This window comes from Thamnophis sirtalis, unplaced genomic scaffold (assembly GCF_051295495.1).
Source record: "Thamnophis sirtalis isolate CommonGarterSnake01/CBP01778 unplaced genomic scaffold, rThaSir2_p1.2 scaffold_12, whole genome shotgun sequence".
In the NCBI taxonomy this organism is placed as follows: Eukaryota; Metazoa; Chordata; class Lepidosauria; order Squamata; family Natricidae; genus Thamnophis; species Thamnophis sirtalis.
The window spans coordinates 54651929-54676976 of NW_028261392.1; the positions used below are offsets into that span (position 1 = coordinate 54651929).

At 40.0% G+C, this 25048-nt stretch overlaps 1 protein-coding gene and 1 non-coding gene across 4 annotated transcripts in view; both read left to right on the forward strand.

Annotated features, from left to right (window-relative positions):
* Positions 1-25048, forward strand: part of PBX1 (PBX homeobox 1) — a 304350-nt gene that overhangs the window by 33425 nt on the left and 245877 nt on the right. The window lies entirely within an intron of this gene.
* On the forward strand, positions 13100-13202 carry LOC148043348 (U6 spliceosomal RNA). Its single transcript, XR_015698262.1, has one exon. It is a non-coding gene; the product is annotated as a U6 spliceosomal RNA (small nuclear RNA).

Consider the following 25048-nt stretch of genomic DNA (forward strand, 5'->3'; position numbering starts at 1 on the left):
GGAAAATAAGTCCACCATCTCCTCCCTGTGACTGCCCCTGAAGTACTAGTAGACAGCTGTCATGTAATCCTTAACCCTTCTCTTCATTAGGCTAAACATTCCTTGTTCTCTTAATTATTCATTGTACAGTTAAGTCTTCAGACCTCTAATCATATTAGTTGCTCTTCTGTACTCAAACTAGGGCCTCAGCATCTTTTTTTTTTATTATAAAGACCAGACTGGACACAGTGTTCCAAGTGTGACCTCACTAGTGCAGTATAGAACAGTACTATCACTTGTTAATATAGCTTAGGACTGCATTGGCTGTTTGCTTACTGCAGCATACAACTGGCTCATACTTAAGTGATGGTCCACTAGGACACCTAGATCCATCTCACAGTTACTACTATTACACCAGGTATCACCTATTCTATACTTGTGCATTTAGTTTTTGTTGCCTAAGTACACGACCTTACTTTTCTCATCACCGAACTGCATTTTGTTGGATAGAGCAGTGCTCAAATCTGTCAAGTTCCTTCTGAATTTCGAATCTTATCTTCCAGTCTATGCTTGAGTCTGTCCATTGGCAATGCCCCCAGCTTAGAATCATCTGCAAATTTGATGTGTTCTCCTTCTATTCTCTCATTTAAGTTATTTATGAAGATGTTGAAGCGCACTGGGCCCAAGACAGAACTTTGCAGTGCCCCACTCCATGCTTCCTTCCATGTGGATGTAGTTCCATTGAGCACTACAGACAGACTGGTCAATTGGTCAGCCAATTGCGAATCCACCTGATGATGGTACTGTCTATGCCACATTGTTCTATCTTATCAAGAAGTAAGCTGTGGTTCTCCAAGTATCCCCAAGGGTACTATTTTAATATTTTGTCTAGATGAGAAGGAGATACTAGCTGAATATTTTTTCTGTACTCATACACGTACCCTCCCACATATATACAACTAGGTGGAGGAGGTCTGATTTTTACCATAAGATATAGTACATTCAATGTATTTTCCATTATAATAGAATTCACATGTTGTGATAGGATATATTGTATTGTTTTCCTATGGTTTTCTATGTATGAAATGATCTAGCCATGTAAATAATGACCAGTGGCAGTTTTTTCCAGGCTTGGTGCTCTTTCAGTGTGTGTACTTCAACTTCCATCATTCTGAACAATGGTTCTGCTGGCCGAGGGATTCTGGAAGTTAACATCTAAAGGGCACTCAAACTGCTGAATAGGCATTTTACAGCTTACTTTGTTGTGGGAAACCAGGGCAGTTTATCTTAGTACAGTGAAACAAATCAAGAGCTTTGAGTATTGTGTGAATTGGAAATTCATAACTTTAAGTGGCAAAGCTAAGCTTCAGATAAAAGTCGCCTTCAGTCAAAGCCCATTTTCTTATTTGAAAATAGGGATTTCCGAACAGTCTTGGGAACGTTTGGCCAATTGGAATAACATTGCAAATTTAAAGTATGGATAATATGGTTAAGAATGCTTGATTATTATGTGGAAAGCCTTACCTTCAAGCCTTTGCATCTCCCTTTAGAAGGATTCTTGTCAGGAGATCTGTTATTATGATCTGGCTACTTTCATTTATGATTGCAGATGCTACAGTAGAATGAGAATTCAGCTTAGATTCATAAATTACCCTGTGGCATACTATTGGTGATGCTGAACTTTTTCTGATTACAGTCTTCATGATAGAACTGTTTCTTCTGAGGCTATTTGACAGCCTGGATGTTCCTGGATTCATTAGAGTATTATCCAAGGACTTGGCCCATGAACTGTTTTAGTGCTGCATTGCTCCAGTTTTTATCTGGATAGGAACAGGGCCATTTGGATTAAAAAAAGAAAGGATGATGGTGTTACTTTCAGAGCTGCAGTCTGCCTATCACTGCTGGAATTGTGTGTGTTTTTATTTTGAAACTTCTCTAGCAATAAAATTTGGGGGGTCTTTCCTTCTCTTTCTCTTGTATTGCCAAAACTCAATTTCTGTGCTTTATTTTATTTTGCTGTAGTATTTCCAAATACAGGTATTTCCATTCTCCTACATTCAGTCTTTACAAAACTTGAAAATATGATTTCATTTTTTCTGTGCCTTTTGTTTATGATTAACTCTTTATATTGTTAGAAGTTATTGGCTTGCACCTTCCTATTAGGATCAGTTGCAGAAAAATGCTGAAAACTCATACACCAGCTATTCTGGAAATTCAAATTATTTTCTCATGCCTACCATACGTTGTTCATATTCTCCTTCGCAAGTTTTTGGAAAGTCGGAATTTATTAAAAGAAAAAGTGTAGTACAAGTTATTTTTGTAAAACCTATGTAACTTTAAGATAATTGCTCATAAACGAGAAAAATCTGGCTTCTAAAAGCACAAATGATGCATTCCCCAGAACTTTTACTCGTCAGTTGCTTTTATTTTACTGTGTTATCCTCACACAACATTGAACTTGCTGAAATTTTGTAGAAAAAATATTTTTGTATTATAGAAGACTCCAAAGTTGATAGCATTTATATCAGAAAAGAACCAAGTATGAATTAATTGGGGGAAGGCTTCTAGAACCAGCACTGTGGAATTAGGCTGAATAGTTTTATATCAAATTTTTCTCTCTTCAGCCTTACCTTTCCCTCCTGCTTTGAAATCTCTCTGCAAGAAACATAACAGAGCTGACAACTCACAACAATGGTTCCCTTTCTTCTCTGTTCCTGGTGTTTTGATGGTTTTATATTACATCCCCCACTCCCGCTGCTGTGCTTTGGTGTCATGGAGGGGTTCATTTAAAGAGTCTGGTACAGTCACTGGTCATTGTGATGTGTGTGTTTTCAGCACTGAAATGAAGTCCTCCTGCATAAAGGTAAGCAATCTCCAGGCACCTTGTGGGATGGCAGAGTATGGATATGGGGACAAACTCTTGGAATGGCAGGTACCTTGATTATAACCTAACCTAACTTAACCCTGGCTGCTAGTACTCCACAAAATTTGGTTTTGGGGATTTCACACCATAGCCTGAACTAGAAATAGTGTCTCTGCAGTGTTCAATTGGGGAAAATGCGTTTTATATCCTATGTTTGTTAATCAGCCATCACATCTGTTTCCTATTGAAAGCCTATTTGGACAAGACAGAGAATGAACGAGTTTAATACTCTTGGAGGCAATACATTGTTCCCTTGTCCATTCCTTCCTCCCTTGCTCCTTGTGGCTTTTATTTTAGTTTCCATAAAATAAGACAATCTCAGGTTACAATCCTACCCAAATCATCCATATTGCTTGGCCAAAATTCTTTGTTGGGACGTGGTTATATATCATATGCCTTTAGGCCAGGGGTGTCAAACTCAATTTCATTGAGGGCTGCATCAGGGTTGTGTTTGACCTCAGAGGGCCGTGTGTGTGTGTGTGTGTGTGTGTGTGTGGCCATGTGGACATGACGAGGTTAACATCAATCATGTCTGGGGGGGCTGTGGTGGCCAGCCCCCCCCAGTGAGTGAGACCCTCACTCACTCTCATTATAATCCTTCCTTCCTTCCTTCCTTCCTTCCTTCCTTCCTTCCTTCCTTCCTTCCTTCCTTCCTTCTCCTTTCTTCTTTCTTCCCCTCTTTTCTTATTTTTCCTTCCTTGCTCTCTTCCCATCTTCCCTTCTTTTTCTTTGCCTTTGCTATTTCCCTTTCTCCTTTCCTGTCCCTTCTTGCATGCTTAAATGCAAATGGGAAAATATTTCTCCTTTTGCTTTGTTTTTAGTTTGTTTCGATAGCCCTCTGCCAACAAAATTGGAACTCCGTTTTTGCTGGCAAACGCACCATGGGTCGGTCCTTTATGTTTCCAGTTGGCCTCACGGTCAGTGGTGGGTTTCAAAATGTTTTAGAATCTATTCTGTAGGTGTGGCCTGTTTTGTGGGAGTGGCTCGGTGAGCATGTGACCAGATGAGAGTGGTTTGGCAGTCATGTGACCGGATGGGAGTGGCCTGGTGGTCATGTGATCGGGTAGGCATGACCAACTTATAAAATGTGGTGAAACTCACTTAACAATGCTCTTACTTAGCAACCAAAATGTTTGCTCAGAAACTCTGGCATTTGAAGCACACAAGTCTTAAAGCTGTCAAATTACAAGACCCTTGCACTCCTAACCCTTTAGAGAAAAAAACCCCAAAATTAAAACTTTATTTTTTAGAGCATTTTGCACCCGGGGAAAGTCAGAACAAGGCACACCCGCCATACACCACCTCCACTGACTTTGGAGTCTTTCTCTTGCGCTGCCAAAAACCCCAGTGCTCTTCACCTGCGTTCGCCCCTTCAACCTCCCATCCGTGGAGGATACACGGTGGTCCTCCTGGAGGGGAAGCCAAGGGGCACTCCCCACCACATATGACTCCCAACATGAGTGAGGTTGAACTGGCTATGTCCACCTTAGCCACGCCTACCCTGTCTCCCCTCCCCACAAGGTCAAACACCACCCTGATGCAGTCCTCAATGAAAACAAGTTTGATACTCCTGGTATAGAACATAAGAATCATAGGGCTGGAAAGGACCTCAGAGATCTTTTAGTCCAATGTCCTGCTTAAGGCAGAGCCTTATACCATCCCAATCTATCTTTGAAAACCTCCAGTGATGGAGTACCCCCACAACTCCGAGAGGCAAGCTATTCCATTGATTAATTATTCTGTCAGGAAATTTTTCATTGGTTCAAAACTGGATCTCTTTTTAACAAGCTTCCACCCATTATTTCTTTTCCTGCCTTCTTGTGCTTTGAAAATAAGATGATCACCTCTTCTCTGTGACAACCCCTCAAGTACTGGAAGACAGTTATCCTATCACTCCTAGTCCTTCTCTTACTTGGACTAGTCATACCTAGGTCCTTCAACTATTCATCATACAATGTAGCCTCCAGACCCTTTATCATCTATCATCCTTGTTGCTCTTCTCTGCATACTTTCCATAGTCTCACCTTACTTTTTGTATTGATGGCCAGAAGATGGGACCAGAAGTGATGACCACTAGCCTTCAGATGGATTTGACCCATTTTTAATCTCTGTGTTTTGTTGATTTCTGTCCTTTAGCAAATTTGAATCTATTTTCTTCTATTTTTGGAAACTTTCCTCTGCCATGTGCAGAACCTGAGTCTCCAAGCCCCTTTTCATAATCCCTTTCCGACATTCTTCTGGGTTGGGAAGAAGGAAAAAGGAGTTAATGCTCACGTGACCAAATCTACATTTAGTTACAGCTCAATATGGCAGATAGAAAGCAACTCTTGAAGTCTGTGGTTGATTCTGAGGGTTAAAAATGCTATTAATAAATGCATGATTAAATAAATAAATGAGCTAGTTGATACAGATGCAAAAATAAAGGTAAATTATTGTTCTTCCCTGTAGCCTTTGAGAATAGCAGTAGCAATAGCAGTTGGACTTATATACCGCTTCATAGGGCTTTCAGCCCTCTCTAAGCGGTTTACAGAGTCAGCATATTGCCCCCGACAACAATCCGGGTTCTCATTTCACCCACCTCGGAAGGATGGAAGGCTGAGTCAACCTTGAGCCGGTGAGATTTGAACAGCCGAACTGCAGAACTGCAGTCAGCTGAAGTAGCCTGCAGTGCTGCATTTAACCACTGCGCCACCTCGGCTCTGTCCTAGGTGAAATTTGAAACCACCTTGCACCTGATATGCCTCTTTTGATTAACTGCTGCCTTTGCCATATCCCATCCAATAGTTAATGAAATGAAAACTCTATGGCTTACACAGTATCCCTATGTGAAATCCTCCATTGTCTTTGACACAGGTTTCTTTCCCTTGTCTGTTTTGTAAAGGGAAAATAATTCATTTAAATTTTTTTGGGGAAGTGAGGGAGGAGAGTTTGTGATTCCTTGTTATGTATAAGGAATCCGGCCCTTTGACTTTGGTTTTCCTTTTTTTTTTTAAAAAAAAGTCTCATGTATGTTCATTTAATTCTTCTCACTTCTACAATAACTATAGTTGCTCATCCTCTTCAGCACCCATTATCCTATACTAAACAGAGGACTTAAACCATCCTGTATGGGCATGGCTGCCATGGGGAAGGGCTTGACTTGATGGACTGGTCAGTAACAAACAGAGGTGGGTTCCTACCAGTTCGCGCCTATTCAGTAGAACCGGTTCGTCAAATCTACTGAACCAGTTAGAAGAGGTTCCATCAGTAGACCCAGAAAGCAGGCCACACCTACAGAAGAGGTTCCAATTTTTTTTGAAACCCATCACTGGTGGGTGTTTAATGTCCCACAGTTATCTACGCATTAATAATGATCTAGTAATATTTCCTTATACATTTTAGGGACCTTTCCTTACATAATGGATGTTTTCTTTCATACTTTTGGATTTCTAATTTCTGTTTCTGTTAGTTGGCAATTGCTAAAACCAATCCCACGTGAAAAAGTATTCAAAGCCTTCTTGATTTTAATTGTCAATTTATTTATTCCTGCACATTGTAATATTTATTCATTTACATATCTCTGTTTTTCCACTGTTGTGCACAATTCCAGCAGCTGCTAACATGTGTAAAATTAAATATATATTATACTCCCTTTCAAATAGCCAACAAAATATTTCTGGTTTTAATTCCATATCTTGCTTTATGATTGCTTCTAACCACTAACTTCTGAATAGCTACTTGGACCGACCTAAGTACTAATTCATAATTTCATATCTGGTCACATGGGCCACAAACCACTCCCATCCGGTCACATGGGCAGCAATCCACTCCCATCCGGTCACATGGGTGGCAAGCCACTCCCACAAAGGAGGCCACACCCACAGAGTAAGTTCCAACAATTTTTGAAACCCATCACTGGTAACAAACCAAAAAAGGAGGGGAGGGATCTGTTTACACCTCAATAGGGAATCCAGGAGATATCCACACCTCTGTGATTTTATGATTTCTTGAAGGTTGAGAAAAAACAATAGTTCTTTCCCCTTTTCTGTTACTCTCCACCTACTAGAATCTAGAAATATTTTGTTTGTTGGTTATAGATTTTGTCCCCCTGTTCCCCCCTCCCCTCAATATAGTGACTATGCGGGAAATGCATAGTTTCATTCATTTCAATGGTTCTTGTGAGCTCTATAAAACTAGCTATCCTTTTGACAGAAGAAGAGCTGTGCTCTGGTTCACATACTTATGCATTATCCCTTAACTTCTGCTTCTTCAAACTGGAACATGGCCCTAATTCAAAGATTGCTGAATTCTACTTTTCATTCTGAAGAATTATCCTGCCCCCCTCCCCTATTTTTGTTTAGCTTTATTGCTTTTGATGTTCCCTGCCTCCTATCAGCTCAGTTCCCATAATGCCAGCCCTGTGCCTTTTCATTATCACGTTAACAAACTTGAGTCGTGCCTAACGAGGACGCCTCATACGTTATGCTAATGATCAAGAGACATGTTAATGATATTTTAGAAGCCTAATTAGTGGAATATATAACTATATGTAATTTGGTAATGGACTGTGACAACAAGTTGTTAGGAGGGGGCTTAACAAATCTGGTTGGATATGGCCTCAGATAAACATTTGCTGAAAATGGATTAACAGAAACTGTTTGGACAGGGATGTGGGGAAGAGAAATCTGTGGTGTGTGTGTGTACATGCATGCATATCGAAAACATTTATTTCAGTAGAATTTTCTTTCACATAAATTATAATACTGTGTTTCCCCAAAAATAAACATGGTCTTATTTTCTTTTGACCTTTGAAATAAGCACTTGGTCTTATTTCCGGGGAGGTCTTATTATTTTTAAGGTGCAGGAGGGGGCGAACATGGTCTCCTCATGGCTGCTGCTGTGTTGCAATATTTTCAGGAAGTGCTTAGTTTTGGGGGAGGGCTTATTTTAGCTCATGCACTCAAAAGCCCGATTGGGCTTATCATCTGGGGAGGTCTTATTTTGGGGGAAACAGGGTATGCATTTTCCCTTTTCCACATACATTCCTAACAGTTTTAGATATAATCTAGACTGCTTCATGATATTCATGGGCCAGAAGGAGCCTTCATCCACTCTTGACACCACCTGCAGAACTTCCTGGTGATACCCAGATAGCCAATTAATCAGGTTAGATCTTTACTCTGACCATTGGGAAAGAAGGGAGCAAGTCTTCAAGCCAATGGCAGCGGAGAAGCACATTTGGGTGGAACAGGGAAGTTGCAATGAGTTTTCCACATCCCCTTCTTGTGACCTTTTTTGTGATTAATTCTTACATTTTAGTTCAGAATGCAGCCGCGCGAGCGATATTGGGTGTGCTGAGATACACCCATGTTACACCTGTCCTCCGTGAGCTGCACTGGCTACCATTTGGTCTCCGGACTCAATTCAAGGTGTTGGTTATCACCTTTAAAGCCCTACATGGCTTAGGGCAAGGGTACCTTCGAGACCACCTGCTGCCACATACCTCCCAGCGGCCAGTAAGATCCCATAGATTGGACCTCCTTCAGATGCCGTCAGCCAAACAGTGTTGGCTGGCGGGCCCTCGGAGGAGAGCCTTCTCTGTGGCTGCTCCGACTCTCTGGAACCAGCTACCCCCGGAGATCCGGACCATACCCACTCTCATGGCCTTCAGGAAAGCCGTAAAAACTTGGCTGTTCCGGCAGACCTGGGGCTGTTGACCTCACTGTTGAGATCCAGCCTAGATTAGAATGAATGTATAAGGGTATTTGCTGTTTTTAAACTGTTTTCTTTTATTGTTATGTGTTTTTATATTTTTTGTAAGCCGCCCGGAGTCCTTCAGGATTGGGCGGCATATAAATATATTAAATAAATAAATAAATAAGTAAATGAATAAATTTTGGATATCCTGTCCTATTTTTAGGCAGGGTCAAGGAATAGGAATTTCACATGATGCCAAGACTGAATTTCCTCTCCAACAAGATAGGCTACTTCTTTGATTACTTTAAGCATTGATATCTTGGATGAAGATCTATTTAGCTCCAATGTATGATCTTTTTAAAAAAAAGATTTTAATAGCTACTGGAATGCTTTGTTTATGCATATTTTTATTACCACAATTCATGCTAAGATTTCCTACCTCTGGATTATCTGACTAGGACTTCCACCTTTGCCATTCCTAGTAAATGGAGAAAGCAGTGAAAGAAACCCTGAGTTCAGGAAATCAAGAACATTGGCACGTGCATTCAGGGTTGAAGTGGGATTTGGGATTTAATACTTAAAGGAAAAAATGGCATTAAATTTAGATACAATATTGCTAAGTCTAGGTTTTAGCATTGCTAAACGTTTTTAGGATTGCAACTCCTGTGTTTTTTAAGGAATATGTTTAATCTATTCTTTCCTTTTTTTCTTTGCAATCTGTATTTGTCTTCCCCTGTTTCCTCATACTTTGTTTTTGCTGTTGCAAAGCTAAGTGTTTGTGTTGAATCAAAGAATATTTTCTTGATGTTTGAAAAAACCATTAGGGTTCGGTTGCTATAAATTGTGTATGTGTTCAAACAGAAAAAATAACTGGTGCTATAGATGTGTTGCTTGCAACTGTGTTTTCTGACATCATACCAGCATGATATTGAGGTGTCCAATGTGAACCAGAATCTGCAAAACTGACATGGATTCATCACATATATAATGTAAGGAAAACTTACAAGAAAAATATGCAGGAGATTTCAAGAACTTCTTGAAAAAGACCCAACTGTGTTTTGAGAAGACATCAGAAGAATACCAGAAGTATTGCAACTGGTTGCTAATTTTGTACCTTCTGGAAGTGCATTCCAGAAAATATAGGCAGTGCCCCACTTTAATATCAAAATATCTCCACACACCCCTACCCCAGAATTGAACAAGTACAGTAAAGCAGAAGAACCTTTAGAACTGTGTGATTTTATTCCATGGATCAAAGGTCAAAGTAGACAATAATGACCCTAAAAAGTATTGCTTTTTCATTTTTTCAATGCTTTCAGTAGTAAAGTATCAAATAAATTTAATATTAATTAAACCACTTAGCTTTTAACCTTCTGCATCTACATTTGGCTGCCTGTTGGAGAAAAAAATTAATTGGACATCTTAAATCTTGTTTTACTAAATGCTTTGACAAAGATTTCAGAAGCCCATATCTTAAAGCTAAAGGCAAAGGAATCATTTGTCCTTGCATTCATTTAGTTGAAACGGGGGAGAGAAAAAAAAGAGGGGAAAGTACAGTTTTATAGTTAAAATAAGTTAAAACCCCCATAATTTATAGTTTCACCATTACATATTTTGCTTAATTGTAACTCAGCATGACGCTTTGTAGAATGGAAACAATTGATTTTTGTGCTATTGATTCTGCATCACGTTTGAATTTGGAAGAAATGTGTTATTTGCGCTTTTATGTGATGGAAAGATTTAATATCTATTTATGGCATTCTTATTCCAAATCTGTGTATTGGTATGGGAAATAAAATTTACCCATAGAAGAGAAAATTTACTTAAATTTACTCAGTTGTTCGGTGTAATTTCTCAATACTTTCTATTACCATAATATTTCTTTTGTATCTGTATGGTATAGATTTTACAAAGTTTCTAATGTCATTTTTAAATCTGTTTGAAAATAATAGACACCTAGCTGCAAGGTAGCAGCCATACATAACAGAATAAAACAAAAAAGTATCAAAATTGCACAACAGAAATGTGGTTGATATAATTTAACATAAAAAAGAAAGTAAGAAAAGATTCACTAAAACATTTAAAGATGTGAAATTAATTGTTTTTATTCATTTATATTGAAGATGTGGAGATCAGCTGGAATATTTTACAAAATATTAGTATTGGGACCTACACATCTTTCTACTGTGCAATACTTCATTCCTACCTAGAAGTAGGGGACTCAATCACTCCGTGGTTAAAGACACTGAGTTGGTCAGCTGGAAAGTTACTGGCCCAGCTTCTGCCCATGTAGCAGTTTGAAAGCATGCAAATGCGAGTGCATAAATAGGTACCCCTTTGGTGGGATGATAACAGCGTTCCTTGAGCCTCGGTGTATAGTCATGCTGGCCACATGACTACGGAAATGTCTTCAGACGATGGTAACTCCTTCAGCTAAGAAATGGAGATTTGCACTGCCATCTAGAGTTGGACACACCTGGAAGAGGAAATCTTTACCTTTACCTAGACGTAAACAATGAAGCCATGCAGTTTTTAAATAAACCTGGAAAAGTGCTTTCAGCATCTGGATTTTGGGAAGTCAGTAATAGCAATAGCAATAGCAGTTAGACTTATATACCGCTTCATAGGGCTTTCAGCCCTCTCTAAGCGGTTTACAGAGTCAGCATATCGCCCCCAACAATCTGGGTCCTCATTTTACCCACCTCGGAAGGATGGAAGGCTGAGTCAACCTTGGGATGGGTGTGGCCAGGATAGGCATGGCCAACTCAACATTGCTCATTGTGGGGGGTGTCTGTGGGGGCCCCGGGGGCACTGGGGTGATCCATTGTCCAGAGGATGAAGGTGAGACTAGGGTGAGCGCCAAACCCTTGTCCATCAGAGGAGCCTCGCAGTCCCTCTCAGGCCATGTGGAGGACCCCCACATGGTGGCAATATTTCCTTCCTTTCTCCCTCCCTCCCTTCCTCCCTCCTTCCCTCCGTTCCTTCCTTCCTTCCTTCTTTTCTTCCTTCTTCCTTTTCTTCTTTTACCTTCCCTCTTTATTCTCCTTCCTTTCTTCTTCCTTCCCCTCCTTCCTTCTTTTTCCTTCCTTGCCCTCTTCTCCTCTTTCCTTCTTTTTCTTTCCTCTTTCCTTTCCTCCTTTCCTGTCCTTTCTTGGATGCTCAAATGCAAAAGGGCAAACATTTCTCAATGCCTCCTTGCCTAGTAATCAAATGCCAATTTTACTAGTAGTTTGTGGCCACTTAAAAGACTGAGAGCAAACCAGGCATAGCTTATCCCATGCTTGCATTTAGTGGGGGCATCCACAGACAACAGTACAACAAAACTGTCAAGATGGTGGCTGTGGTAGTTGATTAGAGCTCTTCTGGTTTTTTTTATGTGCAACAGCTTTAGCGTTTAGGAACAGAGGTAAGTTATTTGCTTTTCTATTAATACATAATCCTTAAAAGGGCTCACCCTGCATGGTCTAATTCAGACTGGAAATTTAGCAAAGGAAAATATTTTTCCCCATTCTGCTTCGTCCTTCCCCCCCCCCCCACTGGAAATAGCTGTTTGCAACACACAAGGAGGGGATACTTTCCTAAGAGCTCACAATTGGATTGCCAACAAAGCCCTGCCTGTGACTAAATAGAACACAAAATAGCTTTCTCTTTTGAGCCCAAGTCTCAGTGGATCCAGGATTGATGCAGAACAAAGTGCACTGGGGCATCTCCAACCAAGTTGGTCTCTCTCCTTCCTTCCTTCCTTCCTTCCTTCCTTCCTTCCTTCCTTCCTTCCTTCCTTCCTTCCTTCCTTCCACCCACCCACCCACCCACCCACCCACCCACCCATCATTTCTCTTTCCCTCCCTCCCTTGCTTCTCATTCCCCCGTTCCTTCCAGGAACGGATTGGCGTGACCCCTTGCTGGCTACAGGGCGGCCCCATGGATCTAAGGCTGACTGAATTCTGGCCTGGATGGCCGCCACCAAGTTGTAGATCAGTGCCCAGTCGACCTGGGTCAGGCTGAGGCACCGCAGGTCTCTCCTTTGCTGTTACCGGGTCCAGATCTAACCAAATTCGTGGCACGACAAAACCGCGCTCGACTAAAGCGCACCCAATTAAACCGCGTCGCTGACATCATCAGCAGGACGACAACAGCGAGCGCGGAGAAAGAAGGGTGCTTTAAATAGCGCTTTGAAAGCAAGCCGATTCAAGTTAAGGTAAGGGTTAGGGTTAGGGTTAGGGTTAGGGTTAGGGTTAGGGTTAGGGTTAGGGTTAGGTTTAGGGTTAGGTTTAGGATTAGGTTTAGGTTTAGGGGGGTTAGGTTTAGGTTTAGGTGTTAATTTTAGGTTTAGCGTTTACAGTGTGCTTTTTTCTCCACACTGTTGTCACGCTGTGATGACGTCAGCTACGCGGTTTTGTCGAGCGCCCTTTAGTCGAACGCGGTTTTGTGGTGGAACCACCAAATTATGGGCCAGATCTGGCTGGCAGCCCTTGTGTTTGACATGTCAGACCTAATGTTATCATAAGTGAAGATCAAATGTTGCTTTGGCAGCACGTATATTAAAATTGGAAAGATATGGAGAAGATTATCATGGCCCCTGCACAGGCATGTCACAAAAATTTGAGTGGCATTCTCTGTTTCTGAAAGCAACAACAACAAATGTGGCACAATTTCTGAAAAAAGAAACTATGCGAAAAATATCAGAACAGTTGACCCAAAGTAGAGAATATTCTGCAATAGCAAAACTGACAGTCTATTTCCATAATAATAATTTGTAATTTGTAATTTAATAAATTTATATGCCGCCCAATCCCGTAGGACTCCAGGGCTTACAAATACAAGAATAAAACAAAAAAATAAAAAATAAGGGGAAGGACGAGAACAGGTTTAAAAGGAACACACCTTACACTTGACTTAGATAGGGGCTGGACCTCATTCATGGGTCAACAGCCCCAGGCCTGCCGGAACAGCCAGGTTTTGGTGGCTTTTTGGAAGGCCGAGAGAGTGGGAAGGGTCTGGATCTCCGCGGGCGTGGGACGACAAAACCGCGCTCGACTAAAGCACGCCCAATTAAACCGCGTCGCTGACGTCATCAACAGGGCGACAACAGCGAGCGCGGAGAAAGAAGGGCGCTTTAAATAGCGCTTTGAAAGCAAGCCGATTCAAGTTAAGGTAAGGTTTAGGGTTAGGTTTAGGGTTAGGTTTAGGGTTAGGTTTAGGGTTAGGTTTAGGGTTAGGTTTTGGGTTAGGTTAAGGGTTAGGGTTAGGTTTAGGGTTAGGTTAAGGGTTAGGATTAGATTTAGGGTTAGATTAAGGGTTAGGTTTAGGGTTAGGTTAAGGGTTAGGATTAGATTTAGGGTTAGATTAAGGGTTAGGTTTAGGGTTAGGTTAAGGGTTAGGTTTAGGATTAGGTTTAGGGGGGTTAGGTTTAGGTTTAGGGGTTAATTTTAGGTTTAGTGTTTACAGCGTGCTTCTGTCTCCGCGCTGTTGTCGCCCTGTGATGATGTCAGCTACGCGGTTTCGTCGAGCGCGCTTTAGTCGAACGCGGTTTTGTGGTGGAACCCTCCGCGGGTAGAAGCATAACCATGCTCAAATAGGAATGGCTCCCTGATGTACAACACATCACATAGCAAGGGAGATTTAGACATTTGGAATATGATTTCTTGGACATAGAGAAAAACCAACAACGATCATCATGTTCAGTGTAAAGCAGAAAATTTTTAACTGTGGCTAATCATTAGGAGCACAGGTGGAAGGATGGAAAATTTTATCTCTCTACTTAAAAAAAACTATTAGTTATTTTTTTGTTCCATATTATTGTTTTCCTTAATTTTGTACTTCATTATTTAAGAAGTAAAAAAATTAAAAAGAAAATAAAAAGAAATATTGCAATCACGTGTACTTTTTTATTGATATGAGTGCTTTGAAAGAAAATGTAGGTTGCAATTTGCAATAATAGCTAGGTAAAAGGCAGATCAATTGACAATCTTAAAATTCAGGCTGATGAAAGATTGTTTAGTATACTTTTTGCTATTGATTTTCCTTTGCATTGCATTAAAGTTCCTAGAAACTTTTTGATCTTTTCTTCCTGAGACTATTTACTAAATATTGGCTTTATACTATTTTACTAGTATTATTAACCAATTTAGCAGTCTCATTGGTGGCAGGATATTGAAATATTATTAAGTAGTTTTAATGTCATGCTGTACTCAGATATATGTGGAATTGCCAGTAAAAAAAACCCTTTCAATTCTAGGGGTGCATTCGAATTTGACTATACTAGGATCTATTTATTGCTTCTTGGAATTTGAAGAGGCAAGTCAATGGATATAAAATTATCTTTCTGCCTCTAAGGAAAATTGGCTAGCTCTAATTAAAGAATAGCTGTAAAGTTGAAGTAAATGGATGAATGATTGCCAACCCCCACTTTCTTCCTAGTTTCCTCTGTTTCACTTTCCTCTGTTTCTATACCTCCGCCATTATTTGAGCCTCTATCACCATTTGTATTTTATGTTCTTCATTCCTTTCCCATTTCTCTGCATATTTTTAGTGCTTCCCTTCTGTTCTATTCGCTGCAATCCATTTCTATAGTCGTATTATTGAGATGCCATTAAGTAATGGAAATTATTTGTGCAGAAATGCAGCTTGATGGATAATCAACATTTGCTCAAGCTGCTTGTGTTTTTGTAAATACTATAATACCACTTATTTGTGTCAAAGTAAAGATATATTTTTGATTGTTCATGTTTGATGTCCACATTCATTCTTGATTCTTCAGTCTTGTATATCTGAGCATATCATACAAAATCGTCTTTGTTTTTCTCTACTAGGATGTATATAAATAAGGGTTGTTCAAGTTATAAAGTCATCACTGTTTCGTAAAACGGAGAAAAGCCCACGTTTTTCAAGGAGAAAAATGCATCTGGAGGGCAAGGGTGGTGCTTGGAAAAGGGGGCAAACAGATCAGTACAGAATGTTTATTTTATCCTAACTTACACTCTGAAGAAGCTTGGCATGTGCTTTCATAATGGCTAAGCCTTTATTACTAGTGCTACCAACTTTATAGTATTTGAATCCTCAGTGCAGTGCCTATGCACTCAAACGTATCCCCTGACATTGGCTTTGGTGCTGGTCAATCTGTCCAAACTCTACTTTTTAAAAGGACTTTTAAAAATCAAATTAAATTAAATTAAATTAAATTAAATGGGAAGCGGGCATGATAGAAAAAAGTTAGTTCTAGCACAATTTTTATTTCCAAGAATGCCTCTTGGCCTCACTACATCTTGTGGATATTGGCAGAAGATAAAAATGGCAGTTGAAACTAAGAAAAACCAAGGGGAAAAAAATATAAAAACCAAACAATATTTAATGAAATTTTCTAATATTTACATTTAAAATTCCACATGCTAAGAGGTGGAAGAAATACACCAAATCGGAATATAAGCAAGAATATGCAAAGGTGAATAAGGCAAGTTTTTGAAGTTCATAAAAATGATAATGGATGAAAAATAGAACCTGCCAGTAAGCTATTTTGAATAATTCAGATTCTGAAAGTGAGATTGATTAGGCCCTATTCCCATGTCGCAAAATATGTTTTTAGGTGTTGCTCCCATTGTTTTCAGTTATTATTTTTTTAATTACTGCATTCTGCATCTGTAGACCTTATACATTATACAACCCAAAACACATTGTTCTTTGTTTACTACAACTGTGACAGGTTCTCTAATTTTCAGCTGTAATATTTTGCCTGTTTCGCCTTCATAGACAAAAATGAAGAGCTACTACATTAATTATACTTCAACAATTGATGTTTCTATTTTTTGTTTCAAATCTTTTGAAGTTCCAAGACAAAGGCCAGTCTACAGGCAAAGGCCAACACCTGAAAAGGCACAATCCAAAGTTCAAGGCAAGAACACACAACAAACATGTTGTCTCCATCTGTCTCCTGTGCTAAATAGCCAGCTTCTGGTGCAGCTCAACAAGAGGAGTGCAGCTGCCTCCTCACAAGTAATAAGTAAGCTGACCTTAGTTGCTCCTGCCTTTTCTCTGCCCTGTTCTTGGATCAGGTGAAAAAGACATTCCTCTTCCTCATTGTTGATCAGTTGCAGCTGCATGTTTTCTCCATCTTAAGTCTCAGGGCTGTCCTGCTGCAGCTGTGCTTCAGTCAAATCACTCTCAGACAACTGCTTGGAGCCATTGACCAACTTCCCTCCTGACATGCCCAGAACTGGTTCATGAGCTGACATTTGGAGAGGTATCTAGGGAAGTGTCTGGGGGAGTCATCATTAGTTTCCATCAATTTCTTCATGACCTGCCTTATGCTTTGGTGAATAGGTTGGCCTCCTCTTCTTTGTTGCAGCCTCTCAAATATTGGAATACAGGGACGTGCAATCAGGAGAGGCAGGGGAGGCAGAGCCTCACCACTGTCATCATGAAAAGAAAAAAAATGTAAAAGGAGGAGGCAGGAGAACAACATGCCTCATCTAGTCTGACTTTAGGCGTTTTATGATCACTCGAGCAGAGTTAAGCAAGGGTTAAAAGCTGAAAAATTCTTGACGTAGGTGAGGCACGTTGTTCTCCTGCCTCCTCCTGTAGAGGGCACTTTTTAGAGGTTTTTTTTAAACAGTTAAGCAAAGTCATCCACAGTGGCTCTGACAACTCGCTCAGCCTGACCTCAGCTCTTGCCTTTTTCCTTTTACATTTTTTTTCTTTTCATGATGACAGGCAAGAGCAGAGTTGAAATCCTTTCTGAAACAGCTGGAAAAGGTACTTGTGGGTCGGAGGGAGGGGGAGGAATTCAAACTTCATCCTCAAGTGTAGATCCCTCCCCAAGTGTAGTTGGATTGCAGGCAGAGCCACATTGCCTTTTCAAACACACACACACACACACACACATACACACACACACACACACACGGGTAAAACTATATAAGCCCAGCTTCACTGATTACAAGTTTGAAAAGGCAACGTGGCTTCGCCTGCAATCAAAGGCTCGGATCGGCTTCAATCCAACTTCTGTGTTTCTGTTTGTTTGAGAGAGAGGGATGGGGTAGGAGAGATAGTCCAATCCAACTTCTCTGTGTGCATGTGTCTGTTTGAGAGAGGGGAAGGGAGGGAAAGAGGGAGGGAGGAGGGAGAGGGAGAAGAAAAAGAATGAAGGAAACTTTTTCGCAAAGGAGAAGAACAAATGCTGTCGCTTTAAATCGGAACTGAGCATGCCTGGCTGTGGAATTCTGGGAGTTGAAGTCCACAAGGCTAAAAAAATTTGAAACCCACCACTGTGTCAGTGCCTCACCAACCATAAACCTCACCGGACATCATTGTTGGAATATAGGTAGTCCTTGACTTAACAGTTCATTTAGTGACCATCTGAAGTCACAACAGCACTGCAAAATATGACATGACCATTTTTCATAGTTATGACCTTTGCAGCAACTCCATGATCATGTGATCAAAATTCAAATGCTTGGCAGCTGGCTCACATTTATGACCTTTGCTGTGGCCCATGGTCACCTAGAGTTGTGGTCATGCAGGAGTTAGAATACAGTATTACAGGCTAACTCCACCCACTGCCAGCAGTTCGATCCTGACAGACTCAAGGTTGATTTAGCCTTTCATCTTTCTGAGATCGCTAAAATGAGGATCCAGATTGTTGGGGGAAACTCTGTAAACCACTTAGAGATGCTTTTAAAGCACTATGAAGCAGTATATAAGTCTAAGTGCTATTGCTATTGGTATCCCCTTTTTCAACCTTCTCACAAGCAAAGTAAATAGGGAAGCAGATTCACTTAGCAACTGGGTTACTGGCAGGCTGCTCTTGCATGCTATTTGGAACCCTGACAGTTACTAACTTATCAACTGCAGTGATTCTGCAGTGATTCAGTTAACAACTGGGAAGAAAGGTCATAAAATGGGGCAAAACTCACTTAACAAATGTATTATTTAACAACAGAAATTTTGGTCTCAACTGTGGTCATAAGTCAAGGACTATCTGTACTGCTATCATGTCACCCTTAGTCCTTCTTTTCACTAGACTAGACATACCCAATTCCTGCAACTGTTCTTCATACGTTTTACTCTCCAGACCTCTAATCATCCTTGTGGCTCTTCTCTGCACTCTTTCCAGGGTCTCAGCATCTTTTTTGTAGTGGTTACTGTTGTGACTCAGCAGAAGTCTCCTGTGAGTCTTTTTGGGATGCAAGCTTAACAATGTAGCTGGGGCATCTTCTGGTGATAAAAGGACGGATGGTGCCATGCCCTGGTTGCAGGAGTCAACATTCATTCAACGTTCATTCAACGTTCATTCAACGTTCATTGATCATCGGTCGTGGTTTATTTGAAAGACACTTGGAGAAGTGATTTGCTTTCTGTAACCCTGATTCAAGGAGACACTTGGAGAAGTACATTGCTTTGTAAGAGTTTTGTTTGGTATTCTGTTATCTCGTGAGAGACTTTATTTATGTTTATTTTTGGGCTCGCAGCCAGTCTGAGCCGAGAACTGATAAAGTGAGTTCCTTTTATGTTTGTCTGCCTGTCGTCTGTTAACGAGCGGAGAAAGGGGGACAGAACAGGTTACCAAACATACTTTTAAAAGAATAAGGATCCTATAACATCTGTATTTTGGCATTGCTTTTCCTATCTTGATCCATTCGAGAATTACCAAGGAATTCAGCCTTCTGTGATCAGTAGAGTCCAGATGCATTGGTACTATAATTGGCTGGAAATCCTGGGATTTGTAAGCCCAACTACATCTGGTGAGCACATGGCTGGAGTTGGCTTATGTAGAAAAATAAGAAATTAAGTATTAATTTAGCCTGCTTCACTATTTGAAAGGCAAATGACATATGAATTGCAAAGTATCTTACAAGAGATACAGAAGTTGTGAATGCTCCAACACTGGAAGTTTTTAAGAAGATATTGGATAACTATTTGTCTGAAATGGTGTAGGGTTTCCTGCCTAAGCAGGGAGTTGGACTAGAAGACTTCCAAGGTCCCTTCCAACTCTGTTATTCTGTTATATTGAGAATTTTATAAGATTATTATGGTTTTTGTTCAGGATAGGGTAGTGAGTCTACTTTGACCTTGTTTGCAGATGGCCTACGTTTGGATATAGACTCTTGGGAAGCAGTGTCTGTGGTCCAGATGTGACAGTTTCTAATACTTTTGAATATGGCATTAACTTCCTGGTAGAATAACCCCCCCCAAGAATACTGTTTTGTAGCTGTTTCATAAGAAGGTGTCAAAAAGGAGAATACTTTTCTGCTGGTCTATGCTGTGAGAATATTTGGATAGTTTAAGGCAGCCTTCAAGAAAAAATGAAATTCTGATTTCCTTTCCTTCTTGAAACATCTCTGATGAATATGGCTGTGCAAATCCTTTGATGTGAAGAAAGATTCTTCATGTATTTCTGCTACATGTTGTATAGTGCAGAAAAGGTGTTTTAAATCTCATGGTACACATTTCCCAAATTCTTTATAAATTAAGCTATGGAAGGTTACTTTTTTGGTTTTTACCTGTCCACCCTAGTCTTCATTTTCTCTTCCCACTCCAACTAATACTTGTGAATACACAGCTATGCCTCTTGTTTTGTTAAGCTGCACCATTTCTTTCTTTATAATTATAGTCATTGTTTTCCAATCAAAAGACCAAATTATTTTTAAATTTACAAGCTCCTGCATTATTAGTAAAAATACAATATATATATATTTTATATATAAAAGTAAAAAGGAACACTTTATATTCTTTATTTTATAATACTATCTGATTCATTTTTTTAAAAGAAGCAGCTTAAATAAGGATACAGTTAAGATTTGCAAGACCATCAATGTCAGAGACATTTTTTTTTACTTGCATTAACTATAAGGTTAACAAATCTGAGGCTGTGATCTAAACTACATGTTATGTGTTATTTATAATACAACAAGACCATATATTTATATATGATCTTGTTGTATTCGGGTCTTTTCCCATGTAAGATTGAGATTCTCTTGGCAAATACATACATACATACATACATACATACATACATACATACATACATACATACATACATACATACGTTGTATTTGTGCTGATAAATATATATATACATATACATACATACATACATATATACACACACATACATATACATACATACATACATATATACACACACATACATATATATACATACATACATGCATGCATGCATACACACATATGTTGTATTTGTGCTGATAAATAAGTAAAGGGAGACTACTATAGATCTATTTCAAGCTATTTAGCTCTCATCAGCTAGCCATACCCTTACTGGGATTTGAACCTGTACTGTGTTACATATTAGGCAGTTGTGTTAATATAATACAGTACAGTTTCAAATCCCAGAAAGAGTATGGCTAGCTGATGAAAGCTAAATAGCTTGAAATAGATCTATACTAGTCTCCCTTTATTTATTTATCAGCACAAATACAACACAAATGTAACAAAGGCAACAGTAAAAATATTGGCTTTCCGTCTGGATGGTCTCTTGTGATGAGCCGATAGACAGAGAAAGGAAGCAGTATGCCTCCTCCCATATTTGGGCATACCAGGGGTTGTGACACTAAATAAATAAATAAATAAATAAATAAATAAATAAATAAATAAATAAATAAATAAATAAATAAATAAATAAATACACACACACATACACACATACACACATACACACACACACACACAGAGAGAGAGAGAGAGAGAGAGAGAGAGAGAGAGAGAGAGAGAGAGAGAGAGAGAGAGGCAGGCAGGCAGGCAGGCAGGCAGGCAGGCAGGCAGGCAGGCAGGCAGGCATACTTAAAAAATGGCTCAGAAATTACTGGCAATTATCCTGGGTTCCTACCTCTAGCACCATCACCGTTTACATTTATCCTAGATTTGGCTGAGGATAAGAAGCAGTCATATTGTGCCATTAGTTTTTAGAATACTTTAGTGGGAGAGAGCCTTTGATCCTGCAGCATCCAATCTTGGTAAGTGGGTAACCAACAGTACGCACCAGTTAAAATTCAACAACAGAGTTTGAAAAGTGGAATTTTGCTAGATGTGTTTTTTCAGCAGTATCAAACGGAAGCCCCTCCAGATAGGTCAAACAGCACCCGTTTCTCTTAATTTTTCCTTCTTCCCTGCCCTCTTCTAAACAAATGTTTTCTATGATTCCAGGGAGAGGAGGAGGAGGAAGAAAAGAACAGGATAAAAATGTTAATTTATTAATCATTGCCTATATAGCAGTTCATCTGAAATGCTGTTGCTATGCCAACACCCTGGGAGTTTATTTTCTTAATCCAAGTGAGGAGCTCTAGGTCTCCTGGCCTCCTGCTGTGTCATTTGAATATGGTGGTGGTGTTACTGCTGCCGCCTATGCAGGATCTGGGGTTTTTTTTTTTTTTTTGTGGGGGTGGGAGAAAAAAAGGAAGGGTGAAATGGGGAGAGAGAAAGGAGGCTAAACCACCAAAGCAGTCAAATGCAAAGCAGTAAGAGCCTTTCTCTGTACGACTTAGTAAAAATGACACAAATTAATATACTCTACTTAAACCAGACCAAGATTAATGGTTCTCTATCAGAGCTGCTTAGTCCAACTGTCACTCGGCAAGCACGTGTCGGACAAAATCAACACTAATCAACATTTATTCCTCTCTTGCCCTTGGGTCCGAGGAGCGAGAGCAGGCTGCGGCATTCTCCCGCTTGTCTCGCCACGCTTTTCACCCTCCATCCAGCTTTGCCATATATCACCCTTTCTTGCTATGCCTCTCCTTTTACGGATCCAGACTCTCAGCTATCAGACAACATTAGAGGCATGATAGATTTTCTGTTTTAATTTACATCTATTATATTACAACATAGCAGTTCTTGATTCAGGGGAGACTAGTGTCTCCAATAGACAGCCTCAATGGGAAGATTTCTGCATTAACTTATTAAGTCTGGTTAGAATGTGCTTTCAAATAGACTCGCTCTCTCTCTCCCTCTCTTTCGTCCCCCGTTTGCAGGGTGAGCGATGATGCTCTGAAAATCCTTACATAGGAGGGCTTGGACTGCACCAAACTGCCTCTTGAAAAGCAAGCTTTTGTACTAAGGATCCTGATGGAAGAAGCAGGAGGCACTGTGCCTTGATTTCTTCCTTGGTGTGTAGGACCTAATGCTATAAGATGGCATTACCTTATAATTATCTGGGGAGATGCTCAGCAGCCTCTATTTACAGCCAAATTAATTTCAAAGACATTTGTAGAAGAGAAGCTTCGGGTCAGACTGATAGCCCAGTCAAGAAAATGTAGCCTTTTTTTAACTGGGTTGACTGGTTCAAACTACTGGACTTGCCATAATTCATAATTGGAAAAAAATTGTGAGCCAATTGTTCTATCTTCTTTAGTTCCTTACTCTCCTTCCCAGTACAGCCTTCCTCCAGACTCAAATTAGAATATTTAAGGCATATAAATTTAATAAATAAAAAAACATATTTTTGACTGCTGATGAATGGATAGTTCCTGATGGTCTAAACAGGATCCGATCTGCATAGCTCTGATACATGAATAGGTAAGCAAAGCCCCCAAAATGAACCCATAGACATTTTTAAAATGCACACCAGAGGGCAAGGTCATTCTGGCATTTTCTAATAACTGTATTACTTTATCCTATGTGCCCTTATTATTATTATTTTTAATTTACACATGAATAACTGTAGTTTGTGATTAAATTACTGATGTCAGTTGACCAACTGGTTGTTACTACATAAATTGCAGCATATTTCAAGAAGTGCATCCTTCCCCTACAAGACCTAACTTTAGCTGCCCCTGTCTGAAGTACTGTGAAGGGGAAAACATTGTGACAGATTTTTTCACTCAAGAGTTATACTAGCTATGTTAGGGAGATCAGGCTGGATCCACCATTTCTTAGCTTTGCACGCGCACACCAGAGGTGGGTTCCTACCAGTTCGCACCTATTCGGTAGAACCAGTTTGTCAAATCTACCGAACCGGTTAGAAGAGGTTCCACCAGTGGACCCGGAAAGCAGGCCACACCTACAAAAGAGGTTCCAAAAATTTTTGAAACCCACCACTGGTCCTTGGATATGATTATTCTACACTATCATGCTCCTATTTATAAAACTCAGTGCCTCTGTGAAAGGTAAGGATGACTACTGCGTTTGTGGTGCAATCAGAACATTGCGTGTGTTGAAGTTGTTTTAACGCAAACCAAAGATGCCCTTTAAAAAACAAGTTTACATCATATTCTTATGCATGCCAGTGCTGTGTGTGAGGTAATTTAAGATGGTTCTGACAAGTGTCGTCGGCATCTTCATATCCGGTCACATGGGCGGCAAGCCACTCCCATCCGTTCACATGGGCGGCAAGCCACTCCCATCTGGTCACATGGGTGGCAAGGCACTCCTACAAAGGAGGCCACACCCACAGAGTAGGTTCAAACAATTTTGAAGCCCACCACTGGCGCACACACACTTTTTCCAGCAGACCTATAAACAATTCTTAATTATCTCTATGCTTTTGTTGCCATTTAGTCTATCTATAATTTCTTTAGACTTTTTTATGGTTTTACTGCACTGTACTTTTGTTCTTTTTATTGTCATATATTTGTTTGAAATTGAAAGCTGATTTAAGCATATTTTCTAGAAAAGTGGTTGTATACTTTTTTTAAAAAAAAGATTGATATCAAAGTAGTTTTCAAAACATTTCCTTGTTGAAGATAAGGTTTGGTAGAAACTGGTTATTTTTTACAGTCTAAGACTGTGAAGTTTTTATCTTTCTGTCGTTGTTTTTAAATTGTCATGTTAAGATTTGTTCAAGGTACAATATAAATCTAAAATTGCCTAACCTAAACATTGTTTCGTAAAACAATAAGGATTTTATCTTAACAGCAAAAAAGAAATCACTAGTAACTGTAGCAGGCTGAATAAATGATTTTGAGAAAATGCTGTTAAAGACTGGGCTAAAATGGGGCTCCTTGTGTCCCCTCCTCACAAATCTGTCAAGGATTATAAACAGGGAAATAGTGGCTACTTTGGGAAGGTATTTGAGAAAAGTAATTCATGAAGACAGCAACTTAAATTGTGAAATTGTGGGGTGATGCTGTTCCAGAGGGCAGGTGCTGTGATAGAGATTGTCAGTCTCTGTTTTGCTATTCGCTTTCGGCTGCCATTGAAACGTGGAGGTGGGCAGGGTATTTGGGGGGGGGGGTATGTTTGGTACAGGAGAGATTGTTAAGAGGCAGTTTTGTTCTCACCATCTTCTGCGCATGCTGATGGCTGATGTTTGGAGTTGGTCAAGGCCAACCGTCCTGCATACCAACCTGATGATGCTTCTTGGAGATGCAACCCACATGACACCTGAGGGACTTGCAGATTGGACAATGGGATGGGAGTTACCGGGGGGAGGGGATTGGACAAATATTGATATGTATGATTTCGCACGCTTTTGCTTCAAACCTTGCTTTGCTTAGCTGCTATCTTTTCATAACCAGTAAA